Source organism: Dipteris shenzhenensis, chromosome 12 (genome assembly GCF_047967505.1).
Source record: "Dipteris shenzhenensis isolate YYH24624 ecotype China chromosome 12, Dip_SZ_1.0, whole genome shotgun sequence".
Lineage (NCBI taxonomy): Eukaryota > Viridiplantae > Streptophyta > Polypodiopsida > Gleicheniales > Dipteridaceae > Dipteris > Dipteris shenzhenensis.
The window spans coordinates 49,043,905-49,055,783 of NC_141607.1; positions in this window are offsets into that span (position 1 = coordinate 49,043,905).

The following is an 11,879-nucleotide window of genomic DNA, read 5'->3' on the forward strand; positions in this document are numbered from 1 at the left end:
GTATATGGTCGGAGACGAAATCCATTTACCGGCTTCTGCAACAGCTCCCCCTGTAGTGTTCCTAATCGGAACGTGCTGTCACCATAACGCTCCACCACCCAATACGGACCTCCCCACCGTAACTTCAGCTTACCCGGATGCGGACCCATCCGAGTGTTAAACAATATCACGGCATCTCTCCGTTTGAAGGTCTTCTTCTTTGAATGACGGTCCACCCAGACCTTCCGTCTGTCCTGGACTACCTGTGCAAGATACGCACTGTTGAACCGCTCCTCACCCAGCCGATCCAGCTGTTCAATCCTCCGGTCTACGGACTCGTCCCAGCCCAATTTCTCTGCCGCTGCAATCCGCAGACTCGGTACTAGGAATTCCATGGGGACCACTGCTTCAACTCCGTAAACCAACTTGAATGGCGTGAACCCCGTCGCAACCTTATAGGAAGTCCGGAACGCCCATAATGCGGAGTAAAGTTTTTCATCCCAATCTGTCCGATTTTCATTGACCAGCTTTTTCAGAATGACTAGCAACACCTTATTCGAGGACTCCGCCTGTCCGTTTGCCTGAGGGTAATACACTGTGGACTTCTTATGAATGATTAGGTGCCGGGTAACCAGTTCCCGTAACACCGCATTAAGGAAATGCCCACCTTGATCCGTGACGAGCTCAACCGGACATCCGTACCGTGTCATAATGGCTTCATAAAGGAATCTGGCCACAGCTTTTGCCGAATTATCCTTCAGTGCTCTGGCCTCCACCCATTTGGTACAATAATCCGTCGCCACCAGGATATACCGGTTACCTGTCCTCTGCGCCGGCGGCGAAAACGGACCTACAAAGTCCAGCCCCCACTTCATGAACGGTTCGAGGGCCAGTATGGGATTATGCGGCATCCGGTCCCGACCTGATGGCTGGCCCAATCTCTGGCACACATCGCATCTTTTGACGAACCTATGCGCATCCCCCATTAATGTTGGCCACCACAGACCTCCTTGGAGTACCTTCCGTCCGGTTACTTCTCCTGCGAAGTGTCCACCGCTGATTCCTTGGTGAGCCTCTTCCAGGATGACCTCCTGCTCATGTGGGTACACACACCGTCACAACACACCATCTAGCCCCTGCTTATACAATTGGTCAGCAATGATCCGGAAGTCTCTGCTCTTGAGCGCGAGCCGTTTCCGCTGGTCTCGCGACATTCCGTCGCGCATCTGGCCCGTGTCGACAAAGTGAAACATGTCGTCGTACCACGTCTTTGGAGCTGCCGGTACCACCGCCTCCAGTTCGAACAGCTGGGCATCCGGAAAATCGTCTTCCACACCCATCGGGTCTTCGCCAGATTCCAACCGCGAAAGGTAATCCGCTACGGCATGTGTACTTCCTGGTCGATGGACCACCGTGAAGTCGAATTCCTGTAAAAGCAGCATCCACCGGGCCAACTTTCCAGTGAGCTCGGGCTTGTGTACCAAATACAACAAGGCGGAATGATCCACATGAAACGTGAACCGATTCCCCAACAGATAGTGACGAAACTTTGTTACGGAATAAATCATCCCCAATGCTTCCCGCTCCGTCGTAGAGTAATTCCATTCGGCTTTTGACAACCTGCGACTTGCATAATACACCGGTCGGAACCACTTGCTTGTCGCTTCCTGCATGAGGACACTACCAATAGCCACGTCCGAGGCATCCACGAAGACATGAAACATCTTCGTCCAATCTGGCGGCTGAACCACCGGTGCTGTCGCCAACATTAGTTTGAGCCGTCGAAAAGCTAAGTCACAAGCAGGAGACCAGACTACCGGTACTTTGTTGAGTTGGTCATACAGTGGTGTCACCACATCCGCCAGATACCGCAGCATTCGGCTGTGCCATTTAACCTGCCCTAGGAATCTCCCGAGCTGCTTACCGTTGCCAGGAACCTTTGCCTGCCGAATCGCTTCGACCTTCGCCGGATCTACCGCAATGCCTTCCGCCGAGACAATGCAACCCAGTAGCATACCGCTGCCCACGGCGAATGCACATTTCATAGGGTTCAGACACAACCGTGCCTCCCTACACCGGGTTAAGCATTTCTTCAGATGCTCAAGGTGCTGCTCGTGACTCCCGAAAACACTGAAATCGTCCAGAAATACTTGCATAAAGATTAGTAAATAATCATGAAATATTTCTTGGACCATGCGTTGAAATGTTGCCGGAGCATTCTTTAGCCCAAATGCCATCACCAAGAAAACAAATGCTCCCCACTCCATGATGAAGGCTGTTTTCTCTCGATCTTCTGGTGCCATCTGCACCTGGTTATACCCACTGAAGCCATCCAGAAAAGAATACATCTCGTGACCTGCCACTGTATCCAGCATAGTATCATTAAACGGCAAGGGAAACGGATCCGTGATTGTCGCCGCGTTAAGCTTTCTGTAGTCAACACAGACCCGCAACTTCAAATTCTTTTTCGAAACAATCACTATTGGCGAAAGCCACGTTGCACGGTCAACCGGATAGATAAACCCGACCTTTAGCAACCTGTCCAGCTCCTCCTTCACCCTCTGGGCATAGTTCGGGTTCATTCTATACCGTTGTTGCCGAACCGGTATCGCATCCTTCTGCAGATTGATCCTGTGCTGATAGAATTTGGGATCGATGCCGAGCAAATCTGTGTAGTCCCAGGCGAACACGTCTTTGAAGGATTTCAGCAATGTCTCCAATTTTCCCCGAAATCCTTTATCGAGCTTCGCACTGACACGGACGTTTTTTGGCTCCTCCTCCGTCCCGAGGTTAAGATCCAGCAGCTCGTCTTCTTTGACCCTCCGCGAGCGACGGAGTTCCTGCTCGAAAACTCTTTCCGCCTCCGCCACTCCTGCTTCGTCCGACATGTCTCCTGTGCCTTCCGGTAGACTCCCTTCGACTGGTTCTTTCGTGGAACTGGATGACTCCTGCGTAGCCGAGGGAATCTGATGCTGATATTGCTTTAAAACGGCAACCACATCAACCTCGAACAAGCTTACCAGCTCCGTATTCCTACTGAAGTAGTCATCCTCCTCTTCGACCCCCATTCCGTCCATCATATGGATACCTTCCGCCATCGTCGGTCGGAATGGTGTCCTCAGCCCTTGTTTGGTATGTACCGAGAGCTTCAGCTTCTTTTTTCCTTTTCGAATGGTGATGCGGTCTGATTGCCAGTCTTGTTTCACACGGGCCTGCCGCAACCACGGTCTTCCGAGCAATAACGGGTATGACCCGCTAATATCCTCCATCCGGAGAATCACCGCAGCGATTTCGAACTTCACGCCGCAAACCTCCATTTTCAATCCACGGAGCAATCCTAACGGCTGCACTCTCCGTTGGTCTGCCATCCGAACGGCGAAGGGTGCTGATTCCCATTTTGTGATACCCAATGGCACCAGCATTTGTTCGGACAGGATGTTGACCCCAGACCCTCCGTCCAGCAACACCCCTCCCACACGGCTGTTCTCCAGTGTTACGGAAATTACCGGGACCGCTTCGTCAAAAACAGGAGGCTGTACTTCCGCTTCAGGCTTTGCAGATCCGTCTGACGACACTTCCATTGTTACCGCTTCCATCTCCGACTCCATCGCCCTGACTGGTTCCGTCAATTGTTTGATGAGAGAACTCCGGAAATTGGGTACCAATGCTAACAATTGCTCCATTGTCATGTGTATTTGCTGTTTCCGCAAATCCTGCCATAAATCATATGGTTCAACACCCTCCTCGCCGGTCATCAGGCTGTCCTTCTGACTGGTAGGTAGACAAGTCGCTTCTGGCTACTCTCCTTGCAGGCGCCTTGCCACCTTCGCACCATTCTCCGTCACCGAGACTGCCTTTTCCGTGCTCGGCCTAGGTAACACCGTTGGGGTTTTCTGGACCCATTCACCGACCGTCGACCGCACCTTTTGTTGTGCCTGCCAGTCCAATGCCGTAGGTCTCCCCTTCTCTTGCGGGGCCTTGTATTCCCGCACCTTTTCCTGGGATCGTGTGACCACGAGCACATCTCCGCTCGCACTTCCTCCCACTTTGCCTTCAACAGGGACACCCGCCGGTACTTCCGGTACTTCTTCGGACTTCGGACTAGGCTCCTTGCTATCCTGTTGCTGACTGGCATCATCGCATTCGATAATCACAACCGCATTTACTGCTGGTGCGGACTTGCCATCTCCGGATCCCCGGGTTGCTTCCCTTTCCGCCTTGTGGCGCTTGAATAATTCGCAATCTACCTTTCGATGTCCGGGTTGATTGCAATAAAAACATAGGAACGTCCGTTCCCCTGCTGGTTCATCTGCACCTGTTCCAGCCGTTCTCGGCCGCCAAGGTCTTTTCGCCGGTGCGGCTGGTACCGCGGCTGGTGCTGCGGCTGGTGCCGCAACTACCGCCGCCACCGCTGGTGTCGGGGCTATTCGTGCGTTATAGCGGCAGATCTCCGTGGTATGCGTCGCTATTTGGCAAATCGCACACCACCGCTCATTCAAACCGCATTCCTCTGCTAAGTGTCCTGCATTCCGGCACCGATTACACCAAGTATCCTTGCGAACTTTTGAAGAGGACCCTATTCCACTATCCCGGCTTTTGGCTCCGGCAGCAGATCCTTCCGGAAATGACTTCCCTGCCGCTTTTCCAGCCTTCCGCCTCATGGAACGTTTGTCCTCCTCCTCATCCGACTGATCCGACTCCTCCTCATTATCGGTATCGGAGTCTCCCTCAGCCTCCTCATACTTCACTTTTCCTTTCCTTCCCTTGGAAGTAAACAGAACTTGTTCCGCCCTCACCGCTGCTTGGACGACTTCTTCCAATGAAAGAGCTTCCAGATCCAACGATGCCAGGGACCTTTTCAATCCTTTATTCAGCCCCTCCATGAAGTAAGCATTTTGGATGGGGACTGCCGGGGTAGTTGCTGCATCGAGGCGGCGGATCAACGACCGAAACCTGGCCGCATACGCCTCCACTTCTTGGTTCTTCTGTTCCAGTTTCCCCAGTTTGGCCAGGACATGAACACGGGTCTTGTCCTCCCGAAACCGGAGCAAAAAAGCATCCCGCAGTAGATCAAACGTGGCGAAATGGGTAGCTCCATATTGCGCGATCCATACTGCTGCCTGCTTCTGCAGTGTCGGGATGAAAGTCGCCATCTTCATGAGATCTGTCGCCTGCACTGGTGGAGCCGTATTCACCATCCATGCCATCTCAAATGACAGTATATGTGCATCCGCATCCTCCTTATCCCGTCCCGAAAACTTGGGGTACTTCACCGTCATCCTGGGTACCAGTGGTGGAATAGCCGCGCTACTTACCGCCGGAACTCCACCCCCGCCTCCGCCTCCACCGCCTCCACCTCCCCTACCGGGATCTGGTGACGGACCTGGGGCTCCGCTTCCTGCAGGCACACCACCCCTCCATCTCCTGGGACTCGGTGGTGGGGAATTCCGCAACGGTGACGCTTCGTCTTCCGGAGGAGTACTTGTTAAATCGAACGGGCTACTGCGTCCGGAGGATTCGCCTTCCTCCTGAACACCGGAAACGACTGGACCTTCCTCTCCTGGGATCAGCGGAGGTGTGTCAGAGCGGCTACTACTCTCACTATCCGTGAAGAAGCCGAAGAGAAGATCACGTTGAGCCACATATCGGTCATGCCGTTCCTCGCGGGTTGTACGTGCCGATACTGGAGTTGCAGGCTCCCGAGGCCATGCCGGAGAGCGCGATGTTCCCCCTGGCTCACTCCCAGCGTCATTCATGCGCTAGTCCACGCACCGAGGAATCAGAGTATTACAGATGGGGAGCATCCAACCTCTCCGGGGTATCCACCGCGACAAACATGGAAATCTTCCGTGGTCGCCAAAGTGTTAGCCCTCTCTACTCTGAAGACTAACTCGAAACGCACTACTGCGACAGATTTACATGCGTAATCGTACTTCAGAACTGCGTATGAAAATTCATAGAGTAGAACAGTGATCGACAGAATCATTCATGATAAAACAATAAGGTAGATGCAATAGAATCTCTGTATTACATTTCTCCGAGCAGTACAACACCGTACTCTCTGATACATAGCACTGATCCTTGCTCCGATCCTCATCAATGAGCCCCAATGAGCCCCCTGAATGATCGCTCTCTTCTCTTTTATCTAACCGGCACACATAACTCCTTCACGGTTGCCGTGACGGTTGCCGTGCCTCTTCAGTTCTCCGCCTGGTCCTAGAACTTCCGTCTTTTCATATCTCACTATAAACTAGATACAACGTATTAATGATAATGATCTAAGGACTAATGATCTAAGGACTCCCCCCCTAGTTCCTCTTTGTTGTTGCTGCTTTTGCCCTTAACACTACTCTTTCATCGATCGACGGTTGGTTTAGATCTAGATCAGAGTAGACTAGATTGCCATAGAGGGGACGCTTTGAATTTCCCCAAGTTGCCAATCTAAGCCATGCCCGAAATTCCCGACTAGTACCTACTCGGAGTCAGTCCATATGCTCACATCCGATTTCACATCATTACATTACCTGAAACCTTATGTTCATCAGTTCAGTGAGCAGACTTCAAAGTACAGAGGCATTGCAGATTAGTTCAGTGGGTAGATAGCACTTGATTTCACACACACATGCCACCATTATAAAGATTATTAGGCTATCTCACGACATTGTACACATCATTTTCAGCCTTGTAAAGCCTCTTGGCTATTCTCGGCATCATTGCTACAAGCCTTGTAACATAGATCAGATCTTATATACTGCAGTTCTATCTTCACCGACGGTATAAAGATTTCACTTGGCATCTTCAGTGTATTTGCAGTTGATTCATACAGAGTTTTCCAGGACACTTTTTGAGTACATTGTTTGCACCATGTCGACTAGCAACCTCAATCTGGAGGCATCTGCTAAGTTAGACAACTCCAATTATGGTACATGGAAATACCGAATGGAGACCATTCTTGTGCTTCAGGACAAATGGGAGTATGTCGATGGATCTATACCTAAACCATTGGCCGATCCAGCCACCAGTAGATCTACTCCATCTATTGTCACAGCACCAGCAACGGGATCTACATCGGGATCTACATCTACACAAACAGTTTCCGCACCAGTAGCAGATCCTGCCATTGCCCGAGCTCAAGCAGAATGGGATAAGAAAGACAAGTATGCCTATCACCTGATCAAGTAGAATGTGCAAGATGTCATGCTAGGACAACTCAACACAGTCAAGACATCAAAAGAAACATGGGATATGTTCACAGCTCTCTACGAGTCCAAGAACACATCCAGGATTCTCACCCTGAGAAACCAAATCAACCAGAGTTTCCGCAACAGCAGTGAAACCGGTCATGCTTATGTACTCCGCATCAAAGACTACAACAATCAACTTGCAGCAGCAGGAGAGACTATGAATCCCGCAGAAATGGTTCAAGTAATCCTGAATGGACTAGGAGAAGGATATGAGAATCTAGTTCAGAGTATTGCCATCCAACGACAAATTCCAACACTGGAAGAACTTCAGTCAGTTCTACTTGGTGAAGAACTCAAGACTCAGGCCATTCAAGCATGTAAAGGTCATTCTAATGATCAGGCATTCACAGTTTCAGACAGAAGTAGAGGCAAAGGCAGAAACAGAGGTAGATCATATCAGAAAAGTGGTCATCATCAACAAAATCAAAGTCAAAATCAACACCAGCATCAGCATCATCCTCAGCAACATCAGAATCAGCAAAGAGGAAATCATTCCAACCGAGGAAGATTTCAAGGATGAGGGAATGCATCCACCAATGTGTCAAACATTCAATGCAACTACTGTCACAAGTTTGGACACTATGAAAGAGATTGCCGCAAGAAGCAGTATGACCAAGGCGGTCAATCCAGCAGTAATCGAGGGAATTCCCGAGGAAGAGGAAATCATCATGGTGGACATTCTAGTCACAGTCATTTTGAAAATGAACATGGCAATATGTTTCTTGCAAGTGAGGAATTGCATCAGACTGATACAATGCACCTAGACAACACTAATTTCAATCCCAAAGAGGATTTCAGCTATCAAGTCGACCAAGTGGAATAGGATCCTTGGTACATCGACAGCGGAGCATCATCTCATATGACAAATCATCAGGAATGGTTCACAGAAATGAAGCCATTAGAAGGTCAAAAGAATGTCATCTACACAGTAGACAATACACCCGGCGAATCTAGTTCAAGGGACAGGTGTTATCCCTCTGAACAATTTCACTGGTACAAAAGGATTAGTCAAAGATGTGCTCTATGTTCCGAAGCTCAGCAAGAACCTTTTGTCAGTAGGTCAAATGATGGAACACAACTACAAAGTCATCTTCGACGGCGATGAATGCACTATCAGAGACAAATCCAAAAGAGGTCAGCTAGTAGCAAAAGGTGTCAAAGAAGGATGCGTATACAGGATGCTAGGTACAGTACCAGATAGGCATGCCATGTCAGCTCAAATGCAACAGATTGCACTATCTGCAAAATGGCACAAGAGATATGGTCATGTCAACTTCAAGTACTTGTTAGATCTCAGGAATCAAAATATGGCAATTGGGATTCCAAAGCTACAGTTTCTTGGAAAAGTTTGTGAAGCATGCTGCTTCGGCAAACAAAAGCGAACCAACTTTGTTAGAAGTACCTCTCGTGCACGAGGTATTCTTGATTTGATTCATACAAATGTATGGGGTTATGCCTAGACCCGCAGCATCAAAAAAGCCATGGTAGAAAACCAGACAGGCAGAAAGATCAAGGTCATGAGATCAGACAGAGGAGGTGAATACATGTCTTCAGCATTCATGAACTTTTGCAAAAATCACGGCATTCGAAGACAATTCACATGTGCAGATACTCCTCAGCAGAATGCAAGAGCTGAAAGGAAGAATGCAACTTTAGTAGACAGTGCTAGAGCAATGCTTAGTGAGAAGCATCTTCCGAATCAGTATTGGGCAGAAGCAATAGCTACAGCTAACTACTTGCTTAATCGGCTTCCTACCGAACCGATACAAGGTATGACTCCTTATGAAGCATTCACTGGACACAAGCCACGCATTGGGCATCTCCGCATATTTGGTTGCATAGCATATGCCCACATACATGATGATCATCGCAGGAAATTGGATGCGAAGTCACGCAAATGCATCATGGTTGGCTACAGTCAAGAAAGCAAAGCATACAAATTGTATGATCCCATGAACCGCAAAGTCATTATCTCCAGAGATGTAATCTTTAATGAGGAATCAGAATGGAAAACCTCACCTACACAGGAGATAGAAGCATCGACTTCATAGTCATCTACAGAACAGGTTGATGAAGAGCAAGAATTGCTAGCAACACTCCAAGCAGCGCCACAGCAGCTCAGACGGTCTACTAGGGAAAGCAGACCACCAGCCAGATTGACATATGCTCAAAAAGGCAAAGCAATTCAGGTGGAAACCACCAACTATGCTCTTATGACTACCATCATGGCTACAGAAGAGCCAGTGTACTTTGAAGACGCAGTAGACAAGCCAGAATGGCAAACTGCTATGAATGAAGAAATGGATGCTTTGTATAAAAATAACACTTGGGAATTATGCAACCTTCCACCAGGAAAGAAGGCCATAGCCAACAAATGGGTATACAAAGTGAAGTACAATCCAGATGGCAGTATTCAAAGATACAAAGCCAGATTAGTTGCAAAAGGATTTGCACAACAATATGGTCAAGATTATGATGAAACTTATGCTCGAGTAGCAGAGATGGATTCCATATGGTTCTTGATATCACTAACGACACTCAGTAAATGGAATGTGTACCAGCTCGATGTCAAGAATGCATTTCTCAATGGTTATCTAGACAAGGAAGTCTACATGCAACAACCAGCCGGTTATGTTGAACCAAGAAAGGAGAACAAGGTTTGCCATCTCAAGAGAAGTCTCTATGGCTTAAAGCAAGCACCCAGAAGTTGGTACATCAGAATTGACACTAGCACAGTTTATGGCAAATCCAAAACAGTCTCACTGGAATGTAGCCAAAAGAGTCTTGAGATACATCAGAGGTACAAGACAGTTTGGGATAGAATACAGAGGAAGTCATCCACGGTTGCATGGATACTGTGATAGTGACTATGCCGGAGATCATGAGACCAGGAGATCGACACAGGGATATGGCTTTTTCCTTGGTCAAGGTGCTATATCATGGTTGTCAAACAAACAACCAACTGTTTCTTTGTCTTCGGCTGAAGCAGAATATAGAGCACTCACTACAGGTGCATGTGAGGCTATATGGCTCAGAAGACTATTGTCAGAAACAGATTACTTTGATGAGTCAAAGCCAACAACAATATACTGTGATAATCAATCGGCTCAAGCATTGGCAAAAAATCCAGTATGTCACTCCAGGACAAAGCACATTGATGTCAGAGAGCACTTCATCAGAGAACGAGTGTTACTTGGTGACATCACACTGCAGCATTGTGATAGCAAAGAGAATGTTGCAGACATCTTTACCAAACCACTCGGTAAAGAGCTATTCGAGAAACACCGACTAGCTCTTGGTTTGATGCAGAGGAAGGACATTCCCATTAAAGGGGTGTGATGGAATGTAATGCTCAGTCCTTCTTCGGTTCCCAAGAATCATCATCTCGAGGGAAGGCCTACTTCATGATGTTGATCACACTTTTGTACGTAGATGATCTGATTGTGACAGGAAGCAAGGATAGCTTCATCAAAAAACTAAAACAAGACTTATCTGCAGAATTCGACATGAAAGATCGTGGACTTATGCACTATTGTCTTGGAATTGAGTTCTGGAGAGATTCAGATAGCTTCATGAGTCAGCTCAAGTATGTTGATAGTCTTCTGAAGAAGTTTCATATGGCAGATTGCAAGATTGCAGCCACTCCCATGGAACAGAGTTTGAAACTTACTAAAGACTCAGAAAAGCCTACAGTCAATGATAGATACTACAGGCAACTCATTGGATCTCTTATATATCTGACAATCACACGGCCAGATATTTGTTATGCAGTAAGCTCACCAGCACAGTTTATGGCAAATCCAAAACAGTCTCACTGGAATGCAGCCAAAAGAGTCTTGAGATACATCAGAGGTACAAGACAGTTTGGGATAGAATACAGAGGAAGTCATCCACGGTTGCATGGATACTATGATAGTGACTATGCCGGAGATCATGAGACCAGGAGATCGACACAGGGATATGCTTTTTTCCTTGGTCAAGTTGCTATATCATGGTTGTCAAACAAACAACCAACTGTTTCTTTGTCTTCGACTGAAGCAGAATATAGAGCACTCACTACAGGTGCATGTGAGGCTATATGGCTCAGAAGACTATTGTCAGAAACAGATTACTTTGATGAGTCAAAGCCAACAACAATATACTGTGATAATCAATCGGCTCAAGCATTGGCAAAAAATCCAGTATATCACTCCAGGACAAAGCACATTGATGTCAGAGAGCACTTCATCAGAGAACGAGTGTTACTTGGTGACATCACACTGCAGCATTGTGATAGCAAAGAGAATGTTGCAGACATCTTTACCAAACCACTCGGTAAAGAGCTATTCGAGTAACACTGACTAGCTCTTGGTTTGATGCAGAGGAAGGACATTCCCATTAAAGGGGTGTGATGGAATGTAATGCTCAGTCCTTCTTTGATTCCCCAGAATCATCATCTTGAGGGAAGGCCTACTTCATGATGTTGATCTTGAGGGAAGGTGTTGAGAGTTCACGCTCAACATCATGTGATCATGTGTGCATAGCACCATCACGTGATCATATGTGCATAGCACTAACCTTATAGAGTGCTATGAAGGAAAGGGTTAGATCCCCTAACCCTAACCCTAAAAGGGTTTTTATATATTCTATTTTTTCAACTAATTCTAGTGTACAGTT